Here is a 22,283-nt window from a genome sequence, read left to right as displayed (position 1 = left end):
TCAGTTCTGCCGCTGCTCTTTTCTGGGGTACTTACACATAGGAAAATAGGGACTGTAATACTTTTAAAAGTTTGCCTAAAACTAGAAGCGCAGATTTGATTTAAACGCAGCAAGCCTGTTACACAGCCAGTGATTTCTCATTCTCCCACCACACGCACTTTCTGCTTTGTCTTGGGAGCCACATGGACAAGTGCTGGCCGGCTCACTCCTGGAGATGATTTAAGTGCTTTAGTAGTCCAAGTTATAAAAACCGTAATTTTTATTCTTCAACTAAAAAAGCACAAAGACTCCACATTACTTGAAATTTCCCTCTGAAGACCCCAGCAGGGGTGTTGCTGCCGTGATTTGTCTCTCCTCAGTGCCAGGCAGGCCGGCCGACCAGCCAAGGCACACTCAGAATCACAAATCACCACATTCCTGTCTTATCCAAAGAGGGGAAGTTAGTGCTGTGTGTTTTCTGTGATAAAAAGCGATGTGGCAGCTTTTATTTGGGGGGTCACAGGAACAGACCAGGCTGCTGAGCTACTTACAGACCTGAGAAATAAACAACCTCAACATTCTTGTGGCCACGTGTCAAAGATGCACAACCGGGTGGCTTACTACAACAGAATGGTGTGGCCTCGAAGCTCTGGAGGCAGAAATCAGGGCTGCTTCCTTCTGGGGGCTCAGAGGGAAAATCTGCCCCAGTGCTGGTGGCTGCCGGTGATCCATGGCATTCCTTGACTTATGGATAAACCACACCGACATCTATACCCGTATTCACGAGGCTGTCTTCCCTCTATGTGTCTGGGCATGAAGTCTCCTTTCCCCTCCTCTTGTAAAGGTAGCAGTCAAGGGTGAGCGTGGTGGCTCATGCCTGTAGTCCTAGCACTCAGAGAGGCCAAGGCAGGTGGATCTCTTGAACTCAGGAATGGGAGACCAGGCTGAGTAAGAGCAAGACCTCATGTGTATGACTAAAAATAGAAAATCTATCTGGGCATTGCAGCACACATCTGCAGTCCAGCTGCTTAGGAGGCTGAGGCAGGAGGATCACTTAAACCCAGGACTCTGAGATTGCTGTGAGCCAGGCTGATGTCACTGTACTCTATCTAGCCTGGGAGACAGAATGAGACCATATCAAAAAAGAGAGAGAGAGAGAAAAGAGGAGAGGAGAGGAGAGGAGAAATGGAAAGGGAAAAGAAAAGGAAAGGAAAGGAAGAAACAAGGCAGCAGCCATTGGCTTTAGGTCCCCTTGTCCATCCGGGATGATCTGGTCTCCAGATCCTCATCACCTCTTCAAAGGCCCTATTTCCAAACACGGTCACATGCACAGTTTGCATGATTGAGACTTAGACGTGTCTGGGGGGATAATATTCAGCCTGCTCCAGCAACCAAGGAGATGCCTTAACTCCAGTGCCAGTTTGCAAGAGCTCGCCTTTCTGTTCTCACAAGACAGGGACGTTGCTCCTGAAGAAATAAATGTGAGAACAGAGGATGGTAATGAAGATCTGAGGCCCAGGCCCGGGTGTGACTCGGCGGAGTCCTCTGGCTGCTGCTCTCCAGCCATGGGGCTCCTAACTGGTCACAGATTATTATCTTGGTCTGCATAGTTCAGATGATACTGGAAATCAGCCAATAATTGTCCAGAGATGAAAGACTCCAAGGTGGCACCTATCAGGCAGCAAGCTCGGGAACTTGCTTTCTGCTTTCCTTGTCTGCCTGGTCACCAGCAGGGCCATGAGGGTGAGGTCGAGGGTGAGGTCCAGGACAGTGAGGGTGAGGTCTGAGACAGCGAGGGTGAGGTAATTTCTCAAACCGTCCTGTTTATACACTGGTGAGGTCTTTGATTTTGTTTCTAATCTGAGTTAATCATTTATTCATGAGCATTTGAAAATTAGACACAGGCTAATTGAAAGCTCATCAGAAGAATGGGTTCCACACTTGCCATTAATTACCAGACCCAGGAAAGTGGAGTCGGGCGACTCTGGCTCCCAGGCAGCAGGACGAGGGTGAGAGTTTAACCACCTCAGGCCTGGGCCTTTCGCGCAGAAGGTCGCCCTCCCCTGCAAGAGCTGCCTCTGAAACACTTCCCCTCATTACTCTTTCTCTTTGTTGGTGTTCAAAGGTGGTGTTCAAAATATTTTTAAATGGACATTCAGAATGGAAAAGTTTGCCAGATAAAATGCAAGAGGCCCAGGGAAATTGAATTTTAGGTAAACAACAAGTATTTCTCTTAGCATCAGTGTAGCCCAAATATTGCATGAATATAATTAGACTTTAAAAAGGTATTATTTACCTAAAATTCAAATTTAACTGAATGTCCTGTATTTTGTTGTTGTTGTTGTTAAATGTGGCAACACTAGAACGGATGTCAGCTAGACATGACCAGTGTGGGTCCTGAGAGAATGGGGCAGAATGTTGTCCAGGACTTACGCCTTGGTCTCTCTCCTGCCGTGTGCCCTTCTCAATTCATGCCCTTATTGAGAGATGGAATCTGATACTCCTTCCTGTGATTGGGGGTTGGGGACTGCAATGTCTGTAACCAGCAGAATGCAGCAGATGGGCCGTGGGACAGCCTCTGGGGCAATGTGGCTTCCCCTGCCTTTAGAATATCAGGTCCACATGGACAGCTCAGCTACCCTGTGGCAGCCATGCTGGGAGGAAGCCATGGCCCCACAGAGAGGCCGGCTGAGAGCCTGAAGTGCCCATCATGGTCAGACAATAGCACCAACTGCCAGCTTCACAAGTGAAGATGCCTTCAAGTGGCTCCAGTCCCCAGCCATCGTGTCATCCCCTGAGTTTGAACCTTTCCAGATGAGGTCTCAGACATCATGGAGGAGACACACCATCCTAGCCATGTTCTGGCTGAATTCCTGACCCATAGGTCCTTTTAATATAACAAAACAGTTGTTTTATAACACTAAACTTGGGGGAGGTGGTTACACAGCAGAAGCAAGCGGGTCCATTATCCCTCCAGCTGTGCCCTGCTTGGTGCCAGCTCTAGTTCCTTTTCCCATGAGTAATAAGCCTTTGTTCTGAACTGGCCTGTAGTATACAGAATAATAACCACTAAAGATGCCCAGAGCCTAATGCCCAGATCTTGTTATCATGTCCCCATACATGGAAAATTAGAATTAGGGTGACAGGCGGATTTGAGTTTGTTGAACTGATATTGAGATAAGAAGATTACCCTGGGATATCTGGGCAGCCAAGCATGACCACAGGGTCCTCAGAAAGGGAAGATGGAGGCAAAAGGGAAGACAGTGGAGAGATGGTAGCTGAGGACTCTGCCCAGGGCTGTGGCTTTAGGAGAGAGGACGGGGCCAGGAGCTGAGGACTGTAGGCGACCTCTAGACACTGAAACACAGAAGCAGGTGCTGCTCCCTGGCCTCCAAGGTGGTTACGGTCCTGACGACACCTCGATTGTAGCCTAGAGACACTCATTTCAGGCTTCTGTTGTCTAGAACTGTGGGTTACTAAATTTGTGGGGGATTCGTTTGTTTGTTTTTGCAGGTTTTTTGGCCAGGGTCAGGTTTGAACCCGCCACCTCTGGTATATGGGGTGGGCGCCCTACTCCTTTGAGCCACAGGCACTGCCCTAAATTTGTGGGTTTTATAGCCACTGAGTTTATGGTATTATTTTTTTTAATTGTATTCGCAGATACACTAGGGTTTAAGCCAACAAAAGTAAGGAAATTCAAGGATGGTCACTTCATATTTGTGAAGGGAAACAGTCCTCATGATGAGATGTTGATTATTAACATTTATGCACCCAACCAGATTGCTCCTCAATTTATAAGGGAGACCCTAACAGACGAGAGCAATTTAATCTCTCCCAGCACCATAATAGTTGGAGATTTTAACACCCCTTTGGCAGTGTTAGATCCTCCAATAAGAAACTAAGCAATGAAATTTTGGACTTAAACGTCACCATACAACAATTGAATTTGACAGACATCTACAGAACATTTCATCCTAACAAAACTGAATACACATTCTTCTCATCATCCCATGGAACAGCCTCCAATATTGATCACATCTTAGGTCACGAGTCTAACCTCAGCAAATTTAAAAGTATGGAAATTATTCCTTGTATTTTCTCAGATCATCACGTAATAAAAGTTGAACTCACCCATAACAGGTATCTGCATACTTATACAAAGACGTGGAAACTAGATAACCTTATGCTGAATGATAGCCAGGTCATAGATGAGATTAAGAAGGAAATTGCTGAATTTTTGGAACAAAACAATAATGAAGACATGAATTATCAGAACCTGTGGAATACTGCAAAGGCAGTCCTAAGAGGGAATTTATAGCGTTACAAACCTTCCTCAAGGGAATGGAAAGGGAGGAAGTCAATAACTTAAGGGGACATCTTATGCAACTAAAAAAGGTATTATTTTTTATAGCAGCCATGGGCAAGGAAGGCCAGTCCAAAGGCTGAATTGTCCCAAGATTAATAATTTGCATCTCCTCTTTCCTCGGGGTCAGGCCTCCCCTTCCTCACCTCTCACTGGCATTTCTGATCCAGTCAGAACTTCACCCACGGGGACAGTGGTGCCACCCTTTGTACAAGGGTCCAAGGTTTCCCAGTTGTTCTTGTGCCTCAGTCCCCAGTGCCAGCTGTCGGAGCTCAGACTGGAGGGCGGCTGCAGAAGGTATCTGTCCTTCAGTTCTCGGTGTCTATGGCCATCACTGAAGTGGTCAGGTCTCTGCCTGGACTCTCCGCTCTCAGCTCTGCCTCCCCTGAGGTTTCCAGCTCTTACTGTGATAGGTGCTGACCACCCCACTGTCACCAAGCTCCTCACACCCATTGCCTGGCAGGGCCTCCTCCCTGTCACCTACTCTGGGCACGTCACCACGGCCAACACCCTTATACACCAACCTTTCATACGCATTTTCTGTGTTTTTTATCTGGGTTCCAGCAACTCCTGTTCTGACCATTTCCATCAGTTGCTTATCTCATAGGCATTTATTCTGATAAATTAGGTTTCTGTCTCTTAGGGGGAGAAAAACAGGTTGAACCCTGTAGTACAGGGGTCCTCAAACTTTTTAAACAGGGGGCCAATTCACTGTTCCTCAGACCATTGGAGGGCCGGACTATGGTCCCGGAATGAGTCGGCTGCTAAGCAGGACAGGCAGTGGCTGCAAAAACGCCCTGCGGGCCAGATAAATGTCCGAGGTGGGCTGCATGTGGCCCACGGGCTGTAGTTTGAGGGCGCCTGATGTAGTGCCTTGAATGGGACAGAGGGAGGAAGTTATCCTAATGCAAACAAGAATTCCCAAGAGAAAAGGAGAAGCTATCACCTGTGAACATGCCACACCTGTGTGGCTCGTCAGCGGATAACGGACGTCTAGACTGCAGTACGTGAGTCTGCCCGTAAGAGAGTTGTGAAATGTATTCATCCCCAAAGCTGTAGGTTGAACACACTTGGATTTTATCCCTCTAATTTCAGGTTTAAATGGGGAGAAAGAGCTATTTTCAGAATAGGGGTCCATTTACTGTGAACTTACTCTTAATTCCATCTATAAAAATGTAAAGTAATGAAATGGTTTGCAAATCCAGCTGCTACTTTCTGCAATAATTTACTGAAATGCATTGGAGGAGACCTCACAGGGACTTGTTTTCCAATCTGCTTCCCGTCCCCTCGTGTCTCGAAAATAGACATTAAAGGTCAGTTTAAAAAAAAATGGTTGTAAATATATCAGCAAGACTGAATATTACCAAAGATTCCTGTAAGGACTTGTCTTATATTATTCGACATTTTAAGCACAGTTGCTGAGGTTAATTAGATTTCCGACCCCGAAAAATTTTAAGTGCCTCTGATGACTTACTTCCAACTGATAATTTTGTGTTAGAAACAGAAAAAAGAATAACAAATAGACAGTGAACAAATACATTCTTCATATTCCTTCTTATGAGCGCAGAGAATATATTTCTGAAATTTAATTAAATATCAAGAAGTCCACGAGATCTATAATAAACCACTCTGCCGGACCTCTAAATGTCAGGGGAAAACACATTTTACGTGACACCGCCCCTCCCCTCTAGTAAATCTGGGAAGATTCAGGACTTTTTAAAAACCTGCAGAACCTACTAGTACATATTTTATCTTGAAAGTACTTTTTCAAAGACTTGGGAGTCGCTGCTTGTTTGCGGTATGACAGAGTGGAATGTATTTTAATTTATTGCGCAGGGGTTTGTAACATTAGTTCTAGAGATAGGCCAGACGGTTTTAAAATACTGCAGGAACTGTGGAGTTAAGGCTTAAAGTGGTGTAACTTATAAGAGACAATAAACCATCGCTGCAATTCTCTTTCCAGATACAACCCTGCTAGGCCCTCAGCAGACAGTAGACCCATGTGGAGAGAAGGTGGCTCTTTGCAGAAGAAAATGTACCAGATAAGAACAAGCATGTGTCGCCTAATGGCTTTACGCGTTCATAAATAATCTTGCTGCAGTGGTTCCCTGTGTGCGGCTATCCCACTGGTGACAGCAAGAAGAGTTGAGATGTGACATCAATACAACATTGACTATCACTGAATCATATAGTGTGAAAGTTATTGCATTTTCAATTGTCTTTTAATCCTCTTTACATGAAGGACAAAGCCTCATTTTGCTGCTGACATATCTTTAATGCCCCCTGGATACTTGCTAATATGTGTTTAGAACCAATTTTGCAATATGTTCTTGTTTGCCTCTCTTTCCTCTCCCCGGGACCTTCTGTTTAAGGCCAGGGCTTCCACCTTTCTACTCAGTGGTGCGTTCAAGGTGCAGCCTGGGGCCTCGTGCAGGTGCTCCCGTGGCTTTCTGGCCCGTGAACTCCTGGGAAGGTAGGAGCTGGCAGACTTTCTGTGAAGGGCCAGAGGGGAAAGATTTAGCTTTTGCTGGCCATGCGGTTTCTACTACAACCACTAAACACTGCTGCTTGTACCAGGGAAGCAGCCGGGGACAGTATGTGAATAAATGAGCATGGCCGTGTCCTACACAACTCTATCTAGGTAAGTGAGGGGCAGCTTTGCTTGGCGGGCTGTAGCGTGCTGACCCTGATCTAAAGTATCCTTGCAAAACAAATTTATATTCATTAAAAATGTGAATTTTTTAAAGAAAATATTGAGCAAACAGTAGCTCGGGCATACTGAGCATCCATGTGGGTTTTCCTCGTAGAAGCACCCCCACCATGACCAGGACCAAGTCACTGAACGTGGGCTTGGGAAGAGAAGTCACCAACAGCTTTCCTAAGCCGGGCAAAGCATTGAGGAGGTGGATGTTCTGTGTTGGACGTGTCCTCTGAGATGTCCTGTCCACACAGCACCTCAGAACGTGATCTTATCTGGAGATTGGGTCTTTGCAGATATAATTTAGTTAAGAGGAGGTCGCACTAGATTAAGATGGTCCCTGATGCAGTGACCGGCGTCCTCAACAGAGCAAAATCTGCTCATCGAGACCCCCAGAGGGAAGATGCTACAGAGACAGGCAGGTGAGAAGGGCGGATGGGGACAGAGACAGAGCAGAGCCAGGTGTCTGCAGGCTGAGGGACATTCGGGGCTGCCAACAGCCTCAGAGGCTAAGGGAGCAGCGCGGAAGGACATTTACAGCCACAGAGGCTAAGGGAGCAGCGCGGAAGGACATTTCCCGGAGCTATCAGAAACCACGCAGCCCTGCTGGCCCCTCAGTTTCAGTGACCTGACCTCCAGGACTTGAGGGAATAATGTCTCTGGTTTCAAGCCTCCCACTTCATGGTAATTTGTTAGGGCAGCCCAGGAACTAGTCCAGTGTGTGGGTGTACAGCAGAGAGGTCCCCAGCAGGGCAGCCTCAGAACGGGAATTCAAGCTTAGACAAACCCTATGTGGGAGCCCAAGGTCTTAACTGTTTGGCAATGTGGCTCCTCAGAGAGGAACATAAAGGGAGATGCTAGCTATCCAGCCAGACCTGTGCTGTGCATTGAAACTCAATGTGACCCCAAGGTGGAGGCCGGTGAATTCTGCTGGCCAGCCCAGGATGTGCACGACTGCCTTGCATTGCCCAGTAAAATCCACATGGCACCGACGGGCTGATCACTGTGGTGCTCATGAGCCCCACGTCCAAGTTCAGGGTACCTCGGGACCTCCCATATCAAGTTTAAGAACATCTAGAACGTCCCAGAAAACAAGCCTGGGAGTTTCAGCCCACAGGAGTTAGTGCTGGACAAAGTGGACTCAGGTGGGCAGAGCTGCCCCTGGAATGACCCCAGCCTGGTTGCAGCCACTCCTGGGAGTTTCATCTCACTACCTACCATTCCATGCACTTTATTTTATTTTAAAAATTCTCTGCCAATCCTTAAAAAAAAAAAAAAATGACAGAGATGACTCTTCTTTCTTTCCTTCTTTCTCTCTGTTTTGTTCCAGGAGATTTGGTTCTGGCGGTTGTTGCTTAGTTTGGAAGGCAAGAGGAAGGTTAATTAGCTTTTGTGACCCAAGAGCTCTCAGGAAAGATGTCAACTGATCCACTAATTGCTCCTCAAAGCTTGATACGGTTGGAGGGCAAGGTCTGGGACACAGATGCTGAGCCAGTTGTGAGGTGGGCTGCGAGACCCTCCCACTCCCTCTCAGCAACGCAGGGGGAAACTTTGCAGGGTGTTGTCCCCCGGAGGAGTCCAGGCAAATAATTCACCCTGACATGGGTCCTGTACCCTCGTAGCCCCGGCCCACCAAGGCATGGTGGATTTCAGGGCCAACCCGGCTCAGTTCTTGAGCTTGAGTCCCGCACTCAGTCATGAAGAGAAACCATCCCACAAACCTCCAGTTCCCAAACCTGTGGAAAGCATAAGGCCCACTGGCCTTACCTACCTGGAAAAGGACACTGGGGCAGAGACTTGAGATCTCTAAGTTCTCACATCCCCAGGCTGTGGTCTGCAGCTCAACCTCAGCCAGGAGCTCTGCAGAAATGCAGAATCTCTGGTCCCTCCCCGGACCCTGGGCAGAGCGCCTGGACATCTGCATTTCTAGGAGCTCCCCAGATAATTCTGGGGACACTGAAGTTTGGGAAGACCTGCTCAGGACAGCAGCCCCCCCAGGCTGTGGGAAGCCTACAGAGGATAAATCCATTCTCCACCCTGTGCTCTCTGCAGCCACGATGCAGGACGATTCCCATCGCAACAAAGCACCACTGGATTCTGCTTCACACGTTATGTTATCGTGATTTTCTTCAGCATTTCCTGACACCAGTAAACAGGTGGATTTTTTCTTCCTGACCAGGCTTGGCAATGTGTTTTCCTTGATTCGCTAAGTCTTCAGGATATTTTGCTTGCTGTACTCACAAATTCACCGTGGCAGGCAGACGTGCCTTCCCCATCATTTCTCCCTCTGTGCATGCAGCTCCCTACCCCACATGCCGGCTGAGCAGGGCGTGAGAAAGGCCACCCCTCTCAGGGGCAGGAACCCTCACCCAGTGGGGTGAGGGTTCTTATAGCCCCTTCCGTGGGGCTATAAGATTTACATTCTATCCACAATTACATGACCCTCACCCCCAGTGCAGGCTTAAGGATAGCTGCTCCACGGCCACTTTGCCTGGACGTCACACAGCCACACCAGCAAGCCCAGTGATGGTCTGTTGGGTTAAAAACGCAGCACGTTCCATGTGTGATAAGAAGAAATTGCCTCTTAAGTCGTGCTCTGAGGCCATAGCCAGAGGTGCCCATCACAGCCTAGGTGGGACCAGGGCCAGCACAGGGTAAGGAAGGACCTCCCAGGGAACAGGCTAATGGAGAGGGCTAGGGTGTCTTTGGCTGATTCTGCTTTTTTCTCTTAACAACTTTTTTATTAAATCATAACTGTGTAGATTAATGTATTTATGGGATACAATGTGCTGATTTTATATATAGTTTGGATTGCTTACATCAAACTGGCTGATTCTAATCTCATTTCATTGACTACCAATGAAGTAAGACCAGAGGTGGATTCGCTGTCAGCCCCTCACTCGTGTCAGGGCCTCTCTCCAAGACCAGGAGGGCCCTAGTAATGTATTCCTGTCATCACTGGCCCTGCCTGGCTTGTAATGGTGAAGATATTTCCACCACAGTGGACTTGAGACCACCTCATTCTGCCCTGACTTCTCATCCGCCAGATTTCTCTCACCCCAGGGTGTAACAGGAGTGGGAGGTTATGAAGGGGGTGTAACAGGGTTATGGGTTATGCACACTATGGGGTAGTAACACTTTGAGAAGCAATCCTGCCACCCAGCATCCTGTCCCGGGGGCCCAGGGCCAGAGCACATGGTGGAGAGGGAGGGGTAAGTGAGGAGCCAGAAGCTGGTCTGCGGGAAACTCTTAGCATCAGACATGTTGTTATAAGAGTCTCAGTTCTCATTATCACCTAGTCAAAACGAACCTTCTCCCCTGTAAGGAATAATTCATAATGCATCTATATAAACAGAAACACACCGTTTATTTCCTGTTGACGGGATGAAAAGGAATTTGTCAGACTTTTTATGTCTATAGAACAAATACTTACATGATGCGATGGTGAAGTTGACTTTGTGTCAATCTGCCACCAAATATCAATAATTAAAAAAAAAAAGGAAAGGTTTGACCTGGACCATACTAAGGGAAGCAAGGAATCATCTTTCCAGTCTCTCCGTGGAAAACAACAGCAGAAACGTCTGTCATATGAAGAGGCAAAATGTCTGCAGCAAAAAAACTCAGGAAAGAAGTATTCTATGATCAGGTGGCTCAGGGACACAGACATTCCGTGACTGATAGATTTGGTGATGTTTTGAAGTTTGTCAGCTTTGAAGAATCTAAATAAATCCCTTTCCTAACTTACTTTGTATGTGTGATTTTTTTTTCTAATTTTAAACCTAGAGCCTCACACCACCTGGATCTGAAAGGATTCATCCATCCACACACTTGTGTGTTGGGTGAGGTCCACAAAGCAGGGCCCCCAAGCAAGGCAGCGAGCAAGTCTGGCTGGCCCTGGCCTTGAGGAGATGGTCAGTGTGTGAACAAACCGTCTGGCCAGGGCCCTGCTAACAGGGTGGCGGGACTGGTTGGAGCTGGCAAGAGTGATGGGAAGGGGCTGTGCAGGCCAGAGGGTGCTCCTGGCAGAGGGCACAGCACGTGCAAATGTCCTGAGGTTGTGTATTGGGGTAGGGGTGCCATGTTTGGGGAAGGGGCCGAGTGGAGACAGACTGAGGCACCCTGCAAGGAGCTGGCATGTGGCACTCTGTCCCAATGGCCACAGTGAGAGATGCGTATGAACGTTTCCTAAAGCACAGAGAGTGGCGGAAGGTGACACAGAGGCTCCCATATCGCTACCGGCAAACTCTCTGCCTCCTCTTCAGTCTGGGCTAATTGCACACAGACTCCAACTGATCAGCACCCCAGAACTCACATGTGGAGGAGGAGGAGCCTTCCAGTTAGACGCCTGGAAGGTGACACAGGGGCTCCCATATTGCTACCGGCAAACTCCCTGCCTCCTCCTCAGTCTGGGTTAATTGCACACAGACGCCAACTGATCAGCACCCCAGAACTCACATGTGGAGGGGGGAGGAGGAGCCTTCCAGTTAGACGCCTTCTGCGACAACTTGGAAATGGGGCCATTTCATGGCTCCAGCCGGTGACATCTAAAGAGTGCCCGGCAGACGTGCACCATGGTCGGGACTCTTGCTGGAAGTATCAATGCTGAGCAGATCTTTCTCAACCTCACTCAGCACAGCGAACCCTCTCTAAACACTGCTGGCCAATGATAACCAGTTTTCCTTCTTCCAGAGAATTATATAGAATCAGTCCCTTTGTCTGTATTTTTAAGCCATGGAATTTGCATCCTTCTTGTCTCCCTTTAGAAATGGTGACTCAAGTCTTTTTCTGGTCTTGTCCTCAGAGAGCAGGAGAAAGGACCGTGCTAGCTGTATGCACTGAGTGGGGTGGGGGGTGCATGACAGCTCTGCTTCCCCAGCTGCTTGAAAATCGAAGCAAAACTGATTCCTGCCATTCTCAGAGCCTCTCCTGGGTCCCGTCAATGTCGTGTAAATAACCCTGCTGTGGGCAGTAGTGGTCAGCAGCTTTGTAAGGTGCTGTGACCACCAGGGAAAACCAGTGAGACCAGACCTGCAGTGGGTGTCATAAGAGGAAATGCCAGCTGGGGTCAGCCGCTGCCCCGCCGCCCCCCCCCACCCCAGGCTCTCTGTGCCTCTACCTCCGTGCACCGTCAAGTCCCTCATCTCCAAGGCTATCTCTCCCACAGAACTTGAACTCTAGGAAAGACGCTGCTATGTACCATTTGGTTCTGCAGGGTTTAAAGTAACCCCCTTTTCTCCATGTGCATAGGGTCCCAGCATGTGGCAGGAACTCGGGAGCTGTCCGAAAGATGCAACGGGCCAGACCCTGAGTGCTACATCCAAGGACACACACGGGGCCATGTGTGCGGTGGCTGTAACTCTGGAGCACCTGCTGACCACAGCTCCTGGAGTGGCTTCTCCAAGAGCAGGTCAAGGTGAAAGGCTGGGCCAGGGCCTCTTTGTCTCTGAGGATACACAGAGGACACAGTCAAATGGCCAATCTCACGGTCAGTTAAATCTGCAGGAGAAACCCAACATCTGGGACAGAACTGAGATCCTTGCAGTGAAAGCCCACTGTGCCCAGGACTCAGACGTGCACGTGGGGAGGGGCTTGGAGCTGGACTGGGAGTAGCCTGGTTCCCCCAGGAGTGGAGCAGGTGCCATGGAAGGAAGTGAGCTGCCTGTGCACAGTGTCCACACAAATCCAAAAGGTCCCTAGATCGCAGGGAAGCCGCAGGACCATGCTGACCCTCCCCTCTCAGATGGGGTGGGAATCATCCTTATTTATTGGTCCTGGCAAAGTGTATTGCCTACATTGATTTGGCCACTGCAGTCAAATCGATCAGGAGCAAAGCCTCAATATTCCCATTTGCCCAGTCACTGCCTGGTCTGCTGGCTGTGCAGACTCCATGGATGTGGAGCCCGAGGGTCAGGAGATTTCCTAGAGATGAGTGGCCAGCAGGAGCCCTATGCCAAGCTCCTCTTCTGCTGGAGGGCACTCATTCCCTCCTTCAGGGAGTTGGCACTGAGCCTCCCTGCATGCCGGGCACTGGGCAAACACTAGGGGGGCCCCTGCAGGCTGCTTCAATCATGTGGGTTAGTTCTGTAAAGAAGCCCAACAAAGACCTAGTGAAAACAGGCCAAAACCGAAGAGTTGGAGCTGTGACATGGCTATGAAGGACAGAGGACAGAGCTGGAGAACTGCAGCAGCCAAGAGGGGTGGGAGGGTGGCATAGAAAGTCCTCTCTGGGGAGGGGGCTCAGCTGAGACCTGGAGAAGAAGGAGACACAGCAAGGTGAGCCCGACATGGACCTTCCAGCATTGAAGGCAGCACGTGCAAAGGCCCTGTGGTATGGGCACAGACTGGCCTGCTGCGAGGCCTGCAGGATGACCCGTGGGAATGCAGCACAGGGCCATGGGGGTAACGGCCAAGGCCCCAGAGGTGGCGCACAGATGCCCTTCCACAGGAGCCAGCTGTGATAGGAGACTTGGGGAATTAAACAAGTCATTAGAGATGCTTTTAAAGCTTTCCACAAAAATCACATCTTTGGAGGTCACGTTGGGGGGTGGGCACTGGTGGGGAGCAGAAGTCCACACTCCTCGGCCAGCCCAGCTGAACCCTGCATGCTGGGCATGGGCTTCCCTGGTGCATCACGTGCAGGGCTCCACATTGGTGCCCCTGCCCCATTCTTCCTGCCCTGCTGCCCCAGCCACATGATGTACTCAGAGCTCCCAGATCGCCAGCCCGGGCCCAGGCCAGCTTGTGGCTCTCTGATTGCCAGGGGGATTAGGGTGGGGAGACCACCTGTTGTGTGAGATGATTTTAAAATCGCCTATGGATTGGAATTTTTTTTTGCCCGTCTAGAATTTTTACCTTAGAAATTCATCATCCCCTTCATTCCCTTTTGGATGACAGACAGTTCTTTCATGTACTGCTGAGAAGATAATTCAGAATTCTGTTTATTCTAATGTGGTTCAAAATGTCTGTGACTAGCATCTGAAAATAGCTCTGCCTGGTAAATACTGGCAGCCAAGAGATTCGGGAACCTGTTTCTCACCATCTCCAGGTCTGCCAGCCCATCCTTCAGTGTGCCTGTGTCCGTCTGCATGACAGGCTCCTTTGTCCATGGGGTGGTCTAAGGGAGCAGTGGGGGTCCCCGTCTGACCTGTATTTATGGTGTGTGTTCCATGTGTGGGTGTCGGGCTGCACCCAGTGAAGAGCCAGCCAAGGGCAGTGCTCTGGAAGCCTTCAGTGTGACGGAGAGATGGACACAGAGGTGTTCACAATCACCACCATGAAGACGCCAATGTCCCAGGGGGTCCTTAGATTCATTTCATTCAAGAAGGGATCTGGTAGCCAGGTGCCGGGCTCAAGCCTCTAATCCTAGCACTCTGGGTGGCTAAGACAGGTGGATTGCCTGAGCCCAGGAGTTTGAGAACAGTCTGAGGAAGAGTGAGACTCTGCCTCTATTAAAAATAGAAAAATTAGCCAGGCATGGTGTTGGGCTGCTATATTCCCCACTACTTGGGAGGCTAAGGCAAGAGGATCACTTGAGCCCAAGAGCTTGAGGGTGCTGTGAGCTATAACACCATGGCAGTCTATCCAGGGCAACAGACTGAGATTCTGTCTCAAAAAAAAAAAAAAAAAAAAAGGGCAGCAGGGTGTCTGGTGCTGCCGCAGTGGCTAACGGGGCAGTGCATGGCTGGAAACAAGGGCACCAGGAAGCAGAGAGGTGGGCAAGGGGGTAGTCGATCTGAGGTCCAAAGCCCAAAGCAACTCTGCCACCAGCAAGAGAGCTGCAAGCCCCCTCCCCAAAGCCCCCTCCCTAGAGCCCCATTCCCTGAACACCCTCCCCAGAGCCTCCTCCCCGAGCCCCCTCCCTGAGCCCCCTTCCCAGAGGCCCTGCTCCCTAAAGGCTCCTCCCCAAGCCCCCTACCCAGAGCCCCTCCCCAGAGCTCCTCTTCTCTCTCCCCTCTCTCAGAGCACCGTCACCTCCTCCGGGAAAGCTCCCTGCCCCAGGGCTAGTTCTAGTCCTGTTAGCCACTGCTGCAGTCACCACACATTCCTAAGGCTCATCCCTATTGAAACTTTGCAGACATTGATACATTGAAAACATTATCATTTGTCTTTCCATTAGATTTAAGCTCCTCGAAGAGAGGAGGGACCCACTGAGTTTTGCTCAGCATGGAATCTATGGAACAGTCATGGAATTAACATTTTGGAATGAAAAAAGGTAGAAATAAATAAATGCAGGACTCAGCCCTCAGAGCAGATGTAAGGAGAGCCCGTGGCAGGCCATCCGGGAGATGAGGGAGGCGCAGAAAATTACCCAAGTCCCAGATTTCAAGAATCCAGCCTTCAATTCACTCTTCCTCTTATCATGTAGACTAAAAAAACTTTACTGAATTTGGGAAAACTAAGCTGAACGGTTGGGCATTTTATCCACCAACCATCATGTAATACAGTACTTGAATTGAATTCATCTTTATAAATAGTTTTGAACTTTGAACATGAAAAATCAGCATTAAAATGCAAAAGACACCTTCCCAGCGCCTGAGTGCGCCTATCATCGAGGCTGGGCAGCTTTCTTTGGCCCACGTGGCTGGGCCCTGTGACTCAAGCTGTAGGGCAGTGTTGCCACTACCCAGGTGATGTACTAGTTCCACTCACCCCACCAGGGAGATGGCCCCCATGCAGAGGGGTCGCTGCAGGAAAGAGCTCCTGCTTCCTCTAATTCTCTATAAGGGCCAGGCCAGGACTGAACAACAGGAATCAGATGACCCGTTCAGGTCTGCTATAAGCTGGGAGTTATCCAAGCTCTCCAAATTCCAGGGCAAGTGAGCTCTGCCGCAAGGCCAAAATCCATCCAATTCCCCGTCCTTTGTTACATGGCAATACATCCTTAAATCTGCTGTTAACTAATACAGGAAAGGGAATTTCCAAAGTGGAATCAGCTAGAAAATGGTCTGAAAGTATAAATGGAGGGGGCTCTGCCCAGTGGTCCCCAACATACTCCTGAAATGCATACTCTGCTGGAGGCCAAAAGGAGGGGACGTGAGTGTCCACGCAGCTATGCAGATCTCTGCTCCCATGGCTTCCCCACCAATGTGGACACAGTCACTGTGGCAGGGACTGCTCCCATCCTGTTCTCTAATCAGGGCAGAGCTTGGGCTGGGCCAGGCATGTAACAAAGGTCTTTCTTGCAAACTTTTTCAAGGCCTGCATGTCTTGAAGGTTGTGAGAACAAATCAAGGAAGAAAATACTCATTAGATAAAAAAAGGGGGGGGCTCAGATAGGTGTGGTGGGCTATTAGAATAAAAAAAGGTCTTTACCCCAGCAAAGCCCTAGTGCCTTCCCAATCTGACCTCCAGTTTCCACCTACTTCCCTTTCTTTATACTTCCAACCTAAACACCTCTCTCCTTCAGTTGTCAGGTCAAAGCTTAAAGCCCATTGATGATTTAATGGTTAAACAAGAGAAATTATGTATGAATCGATGCATAGATGACTGTGAAATTAGCAAAAACTGATAAATAGATGGAAGGATGAGGGTGGGTGGATGGATGGATAAGAGGATGAATAGAGAATGGAGGGATGGGTTGGTTGGAGGATGAATGGATGGGAGGATGAGGGAATGGATGGATGAGAGGATGGAGGGAGGGAGGGATGGAGGCCTAGCTTCTCGTCACCTCGGGGAGAGGGAGGAATCAGTCTCATCCAAACAGCCAACACCACCCTCAATGGTAAAGGGCAGAGAGGCCTTAATTTTCCCAAAGAAATTGGGGGTGCCCTTGTCCCCAGCAGAGGCAATCAGTGCCAGAAAGCTAGGCAACACTTCAGTAATTGTCCACTGTTAAAATCACATCCAGCTGATGCTTCTTCCCAAAAAGTTCTGTCAAAGTACTCAATCTCCACCAATTCTCACTGGCTTTTCACGTGCAATCATCACATAATATTGAAGCAGTACGTTTATATGTGTCCATATTTTTCTCATTTAAAATTTAATTAAAGTTACAGGAAATACAAGGCTGTGCTGGGTGTGTGTGTTGGCGGCACGGGGAGGATATTTCTGGGAAGAAAACTAGGAAATCTCAGAAAAAAAAATCTAGCAGCAGGTAAAACATCTCTAAACAATACAGGAAACTCAGATACAAAGAGACAAAAGATAGTTACTCCTGGCTACATAACAATTGAGAACTTTTATGCAGCAAAAGCCTTTATAAACAATGTCAATAGGTAAAGAATTACTTTCAAAAACTGCAACACAGATAATCACAGTAGATTAATAGCTATTATATACACAGACCTCTTACAGAAGTGACACAAAGGGAAAGAACCCACCAGAAAATGAACAAAAAGATTTGAACAAGCAAGTCACTGTGTATCCAAATTGGTGAGGCGCATATATAAAAAAAGAAAAAAAACATGTCCAACTCACTAGTCATTAGGGAAATGCAGATTAAAGTTACAATGAGCTATTACTTTACACTCCTCAAACTAGCAATTCTTTAATAGGGTAATAGCACCTACAGCTGATGGAGATTCAAGGAGAAGGGGTATTTAATGGGTCCACGTGGCTCATAGAAATGCGTGCGCATACCAGGTCCAGGATGGGGGGTGACTGCAGCTGTTAACTCTGGAGGAAACAGGAGAGCGGAAAGGTGACCAGTGTCACCCCCTCCTCATCCTCATTCATGTGGATGCTCTTCTTACAACTTGGTCACTTGGGGGAACGTCCTTTTGGCTGACTTCAGCCACCAAGTATTTGTCAGGTGACTTCTTTTGCTTTGATTGTTTTAGGGCACAAGGTAGAGGCTGTCTCCATCGGGCAGCGTGCTGGTCCCCAGAAACCTCCCCGAGATAGTGGGATCATGGCACCAGGAAATGACTCAAGGAAAGCCAGGTCCCACTTAGCGCTGGTACCACCACACTCATCGTCCTGTAACCAGGACAGGTGCTTGGTCACCCCACATCATGGTGCCCCAGGTGTCTCCATCATCAGGCCCATCAGCGGGACCCTGACACAGCAAAGACCGTGTGGTTCCTGCCTCCTGCCCCGTCAGCTTGTCCTCACCAACCACGCTCCATCCACTCGAGACATACTGCTATTCACTTCCCACCCTGTTCTTCCCTCCCCAAACCATCCCTGATTTCTCCTCTTCACCTCCAAACTTCTCAAAAATGTTCCTGCACTGGCCCTGTCCACCCTCCCTGTCCACAGGCTCATCACCATTTTCACTCTGCCCCTCTCTCAGTGGACGCTCAGTGGAGTCAGGTGACCTGGGATTCCACCTGCAGCCCCTGCTGCCTGCATCCGGTCTCTGCTCCCACACTGTTGTCATCCCTGACCTTCGAAGCATGTGGTCCAAGAGGACGGCTCATTCATCACTGCCCACATCCCACGTCACACCTGGTGCTCGGGGAGCACTTTACAAGTGTTTGTTGAGTGAATGAATGATTCAACAAAAGGGAAGGATATCTGGATGGGAAGGAACCGAGAATTCCCAAATGAAGGCCACGGCTAAATTTCTGCCTGTGCTGATGCTTCCCTTAAGCGTGTGCACTCCAGTCATCACAGACACAGCCTGAGAGGGAGGCACGCTCATCCTTCTCTGTTTCCAGATGGGGCAGGGTGGAGGCAGGTGAGCCGCCCAGGTTTGCACAGGTGAGGCAGGGTGGAGGCAGACTTGGGACTCAGACCCCAAGACTGGAGGTCTGTGATCTTAACCACTGTGCTACCTTGCCTGGTGGAAGCAGATACCGGGTCTCTCCGTGGGCCGCTGCATCCCTGCCGTGTAGACAGTGCCAGGGGTGCAGTAGCTGTGTGCTCAGTATTGGTTGAGTGGAAGGAGGAGGAGGAAGGTGGAGAAGGGCAGAGCCAGAACAGGAGACACAGCTGACCTGAGAAGCCTAGATGGACGCTCTGGGGTGTGCTCTGCATCAGTCAGCTGCATAACCACTCATAACTTACCCAGAGGCCATAGAAGGTGGGGGGACTGCTTCCATGTTTGATTCCACACATAAAATCTGCATGTGGAATAACTCCTGGCAGAGGCTCACAGGTGAAGGACTTACAGCTCACCTCTTTCTGAAGAGCACAGCAGGTCACATCCCCAGGTTACCAACGAGAAGAAAAAGAATGACCAACTGCCCAGGCAGGCCTCGTACCCTTCTTTATATTCTTCACTGATGAGCATCGGGAAGGGACCACGGGGCAGCCAGGAAGCTGCCCCTGGTTTGTGTCCTAATCTTTTTAGGTGCCATGCGTTAGTGGCGACAGGTGTTGCTGAGGCTGGGGGTCTCCGTGGCCATGATGGCTAAGAGGAGAAAATGTCTATAGGGCAAAATCCCATCCCAGAAGGATCTGACAGCATCACACAGGTGGCCTCTGCTCAGACAGAGTTCTGGAAGTCTGTGGAGCCAGAGAACCAACCCAGAGGTCGGAAAGATGGGCTCACCATGCCCATCTTAGTAGGGGTGGCTGTGAGATCTCCAGATGAGGAAACGCTAGAGAAGAAACCTTTTGATCAGAGAGGGGTCAAATCTGCACCTCCCTGAGCGTGAGTCTCATGCTGGCAGCTGAGGGCTTGGACACCCAGCTGCCCCCTTTCTGGTTCTTAGACAGCCTTGATCTCAGGCCCAGAACCTGGGCTCAGACCCAGTGCCCCATGCCCACCTTCTGTTCATTCTTCAAGTCCCAACTTCCTCAACTTAAACTGGCAATAACAACATGAATCCAGAGTAACTCGACAAACTTAATGAGAGGGTGGTGCCTATGGCTCAATGGGTAGGGTGCCGGCCCCACATACTGAGGGTGGCAGGTTCAAACCCGGCCCCAGCCAAACTGCAACCACAAAAATAGCTGGGCATTATGGCAGGTGCCTATAGTCCTAGCTACTTGGGAGGCTGAAGCAAGAGAATCGCCTGAGCCCAGGAGTTAGAGGTTGCTGTGAGCTGTGTGACATCACGGCACTCTACCAAGGGTGATGAAGTAAGAGTGTCTCTACAAAAAAAAAAAAAAAAAAACTTAATGAGAAACAGTCAGAAGTAATGAGCTGCAGATTGCTGCGGGATCACGACACCCTGGCTGATGAACTCAGCTGCCTGTCCCTCCTTCAGACACCTCTGACCCTTGAACAACTCAGGGCTGAGGGCACCGACACCCCACACAGCCACACATCACAGGTAACTTTCCACTCCTCTAAACTTAACTACTAATAGCTTATTGTTGACCAGAAGGCTGACCAATAACCAACCTGTCCATTAATCCATGTTTTCCATGTTATATGTATTATATACCATATTACAGTAATATAGAGAAAAGAAAATGTTATTAAGTCATAAAGAAGAGAAACTATATTTACTGCTTATTAAATGGGAGTGACTAAAAGATCATTAAAGGTCTTTATCCACATTACCCTCCCATTGAATATGCTGAGAAGGAGGGAGGGGACAGGAGGAGGAAAAAAAGGAGGAGCAGGGTGGGTCTTGCTGTCCGGGGCTGGCGGAGGCAGGAGACCGTCTGAGCACATGCGGACACTTGTATGCAAGGCTGTGCTGGTGATCTGCAATCCATCTGATCAAGGAGGAAGCCTCAGTTTCCGGACAGCTTATCTTTGATACATTTACTCATCTATCTTTTCAGTAAAGAGAGAGCAGACTACGGTCTCAGAACCCTTGATAATTAAAAATATGTAGCTAAAATGTATCCCAGGCATCCTCACAAGGAGCCCATCTAGGACATTTATCCAGCCTGCCGGTGTTTTTGTTGTCGCTGCCTGTCCTGCTTAGCAGTCCGGCCCTCCAACCATCTGAGGGACAGTGAACTGGCCCCCTGCTTAAAAAGTTTGAGGACCCCTAATGTATTCATTTTTCATTCAAGCATTTATTTCTGTTATCCCTTATTGAGATGAATGATATTAACTTTCCATCTATGGTACTGTTTTGTTTTTTTTTAAATAAATTCATTTTGGCTGCAAAAGTCAACTAAGACGGTAAGTAGATAACAGTAGAGGCAGAACAAAGGTGTGGCAAACTCGACCGAGGGGACATGGTACCAAGTGGGTGTGGCAGACCTCAGGGCAAGTAAACAGCTGAGGCTGGAGGCACCTGGTGTGGAAGACGACTGGTGCAGTGGCCGGCCAGGGCTGCCCGTATGTGCAGGGAGAAAGTGGCCAGGAGAGGGCTGTGCACCAGACGTGGCTGGGAAGGAGGTGAGAGATGGAGCAGCACCCAGGCGGCCTCAGCCACACGTCCTCCGACTGTGTGGTGCTGAAGCATTCTGGATGCAAATTCCCTCTGGCTGGGCCTGACGGGATGGTGAAGGCAGGCAGAGACACCCTGGCTGATTTAACTGCTTCAATTTTCCCACTGACAGCAGGTCGGTGTTCCCTTGTATCCGGACCTCCATAAACCAGTGTGGGGGTTGAAAGGCAGCTGTGCTGGTGGCCACAGGAAGCACCAGCACCTTCCCCCTCGACTAAAGTGAAAAGGGACGCTGCACCAGGCAGCGATGTCCCATGGTGGCTTCCTGATGTCCAGCACTCCCCTGGCAGGCACACCAGTCAGGGCTTCCAGAGGGTCCAGGCCCAGCAAGAACCCCCTTCAGCACTTCCAGATATGACTTGTGAGCAACCCTGCCTAACCCAGCAGAATGGCTCTGTGTCACGAGCAAAGCCTACGTGTCTGGCAGGAAAAAGGACCGATCTGTCAACAAGATCCGTTCTCTTGGGTCCTGAGCTATTTGCTTAGGGCTGGAGTGTGTGATAACTGATGACATCCGACCCAGTCCTTTACCACCCACAGGGGCTCCCTGTGTAAAATCTCTTAACCTTCCCAACGATGTCTACCAGGCAAACGCAGGCCAATTAAAGCCACCAGGAGCCATGTCCTCACCTGCACACCTGTCCAGTCAGAAAGGATCAAGGTGCCTCTCCCTCCATCCCTGAGGGCGTGAGCTGAAGGTGTCAGGGAAGTCTCTGGATCGCTTTATAATGATGTTCTCTAGTCCTTATCACTTTCCCCAAGAAACGTTAAAACTCCTTTTATAAGTTAAAGGGTGAAACGATGTTTCATAAAGAAAATACCCTTGTAGGCACAGTCGGGAGAGAATGAGAGAGAGGGGAAGAAAGCTGGGACTTGAGAAAGGATGAGGGGAGTCCAATGCTTTGGGCCCTATCACACCATCAGAATAACCCCCACTCTCCCCTGTCTTTGCTCTGCTTTGATTAACTTCCAGGACAAATATATGGAAATACCCCACCCC

Source organism: Otolemur garnettii, unplaced genomic scaffold (assembly GCF_000181295.1).
Source record: "Otolemur garnettii isolate 467f Iridium unplaced genomic scaffold, OtoGar3 scaffold00023, whole genome shotgun sequence".
Lineage (NCBI taxonomy): Eukaryota > Metazoa > Chordata > Mammalia > Primates > Galagidae > Otolemur > Otolemur garnettii.
This window is presented reverse-complemented; position numbering follows the sequence as displayed.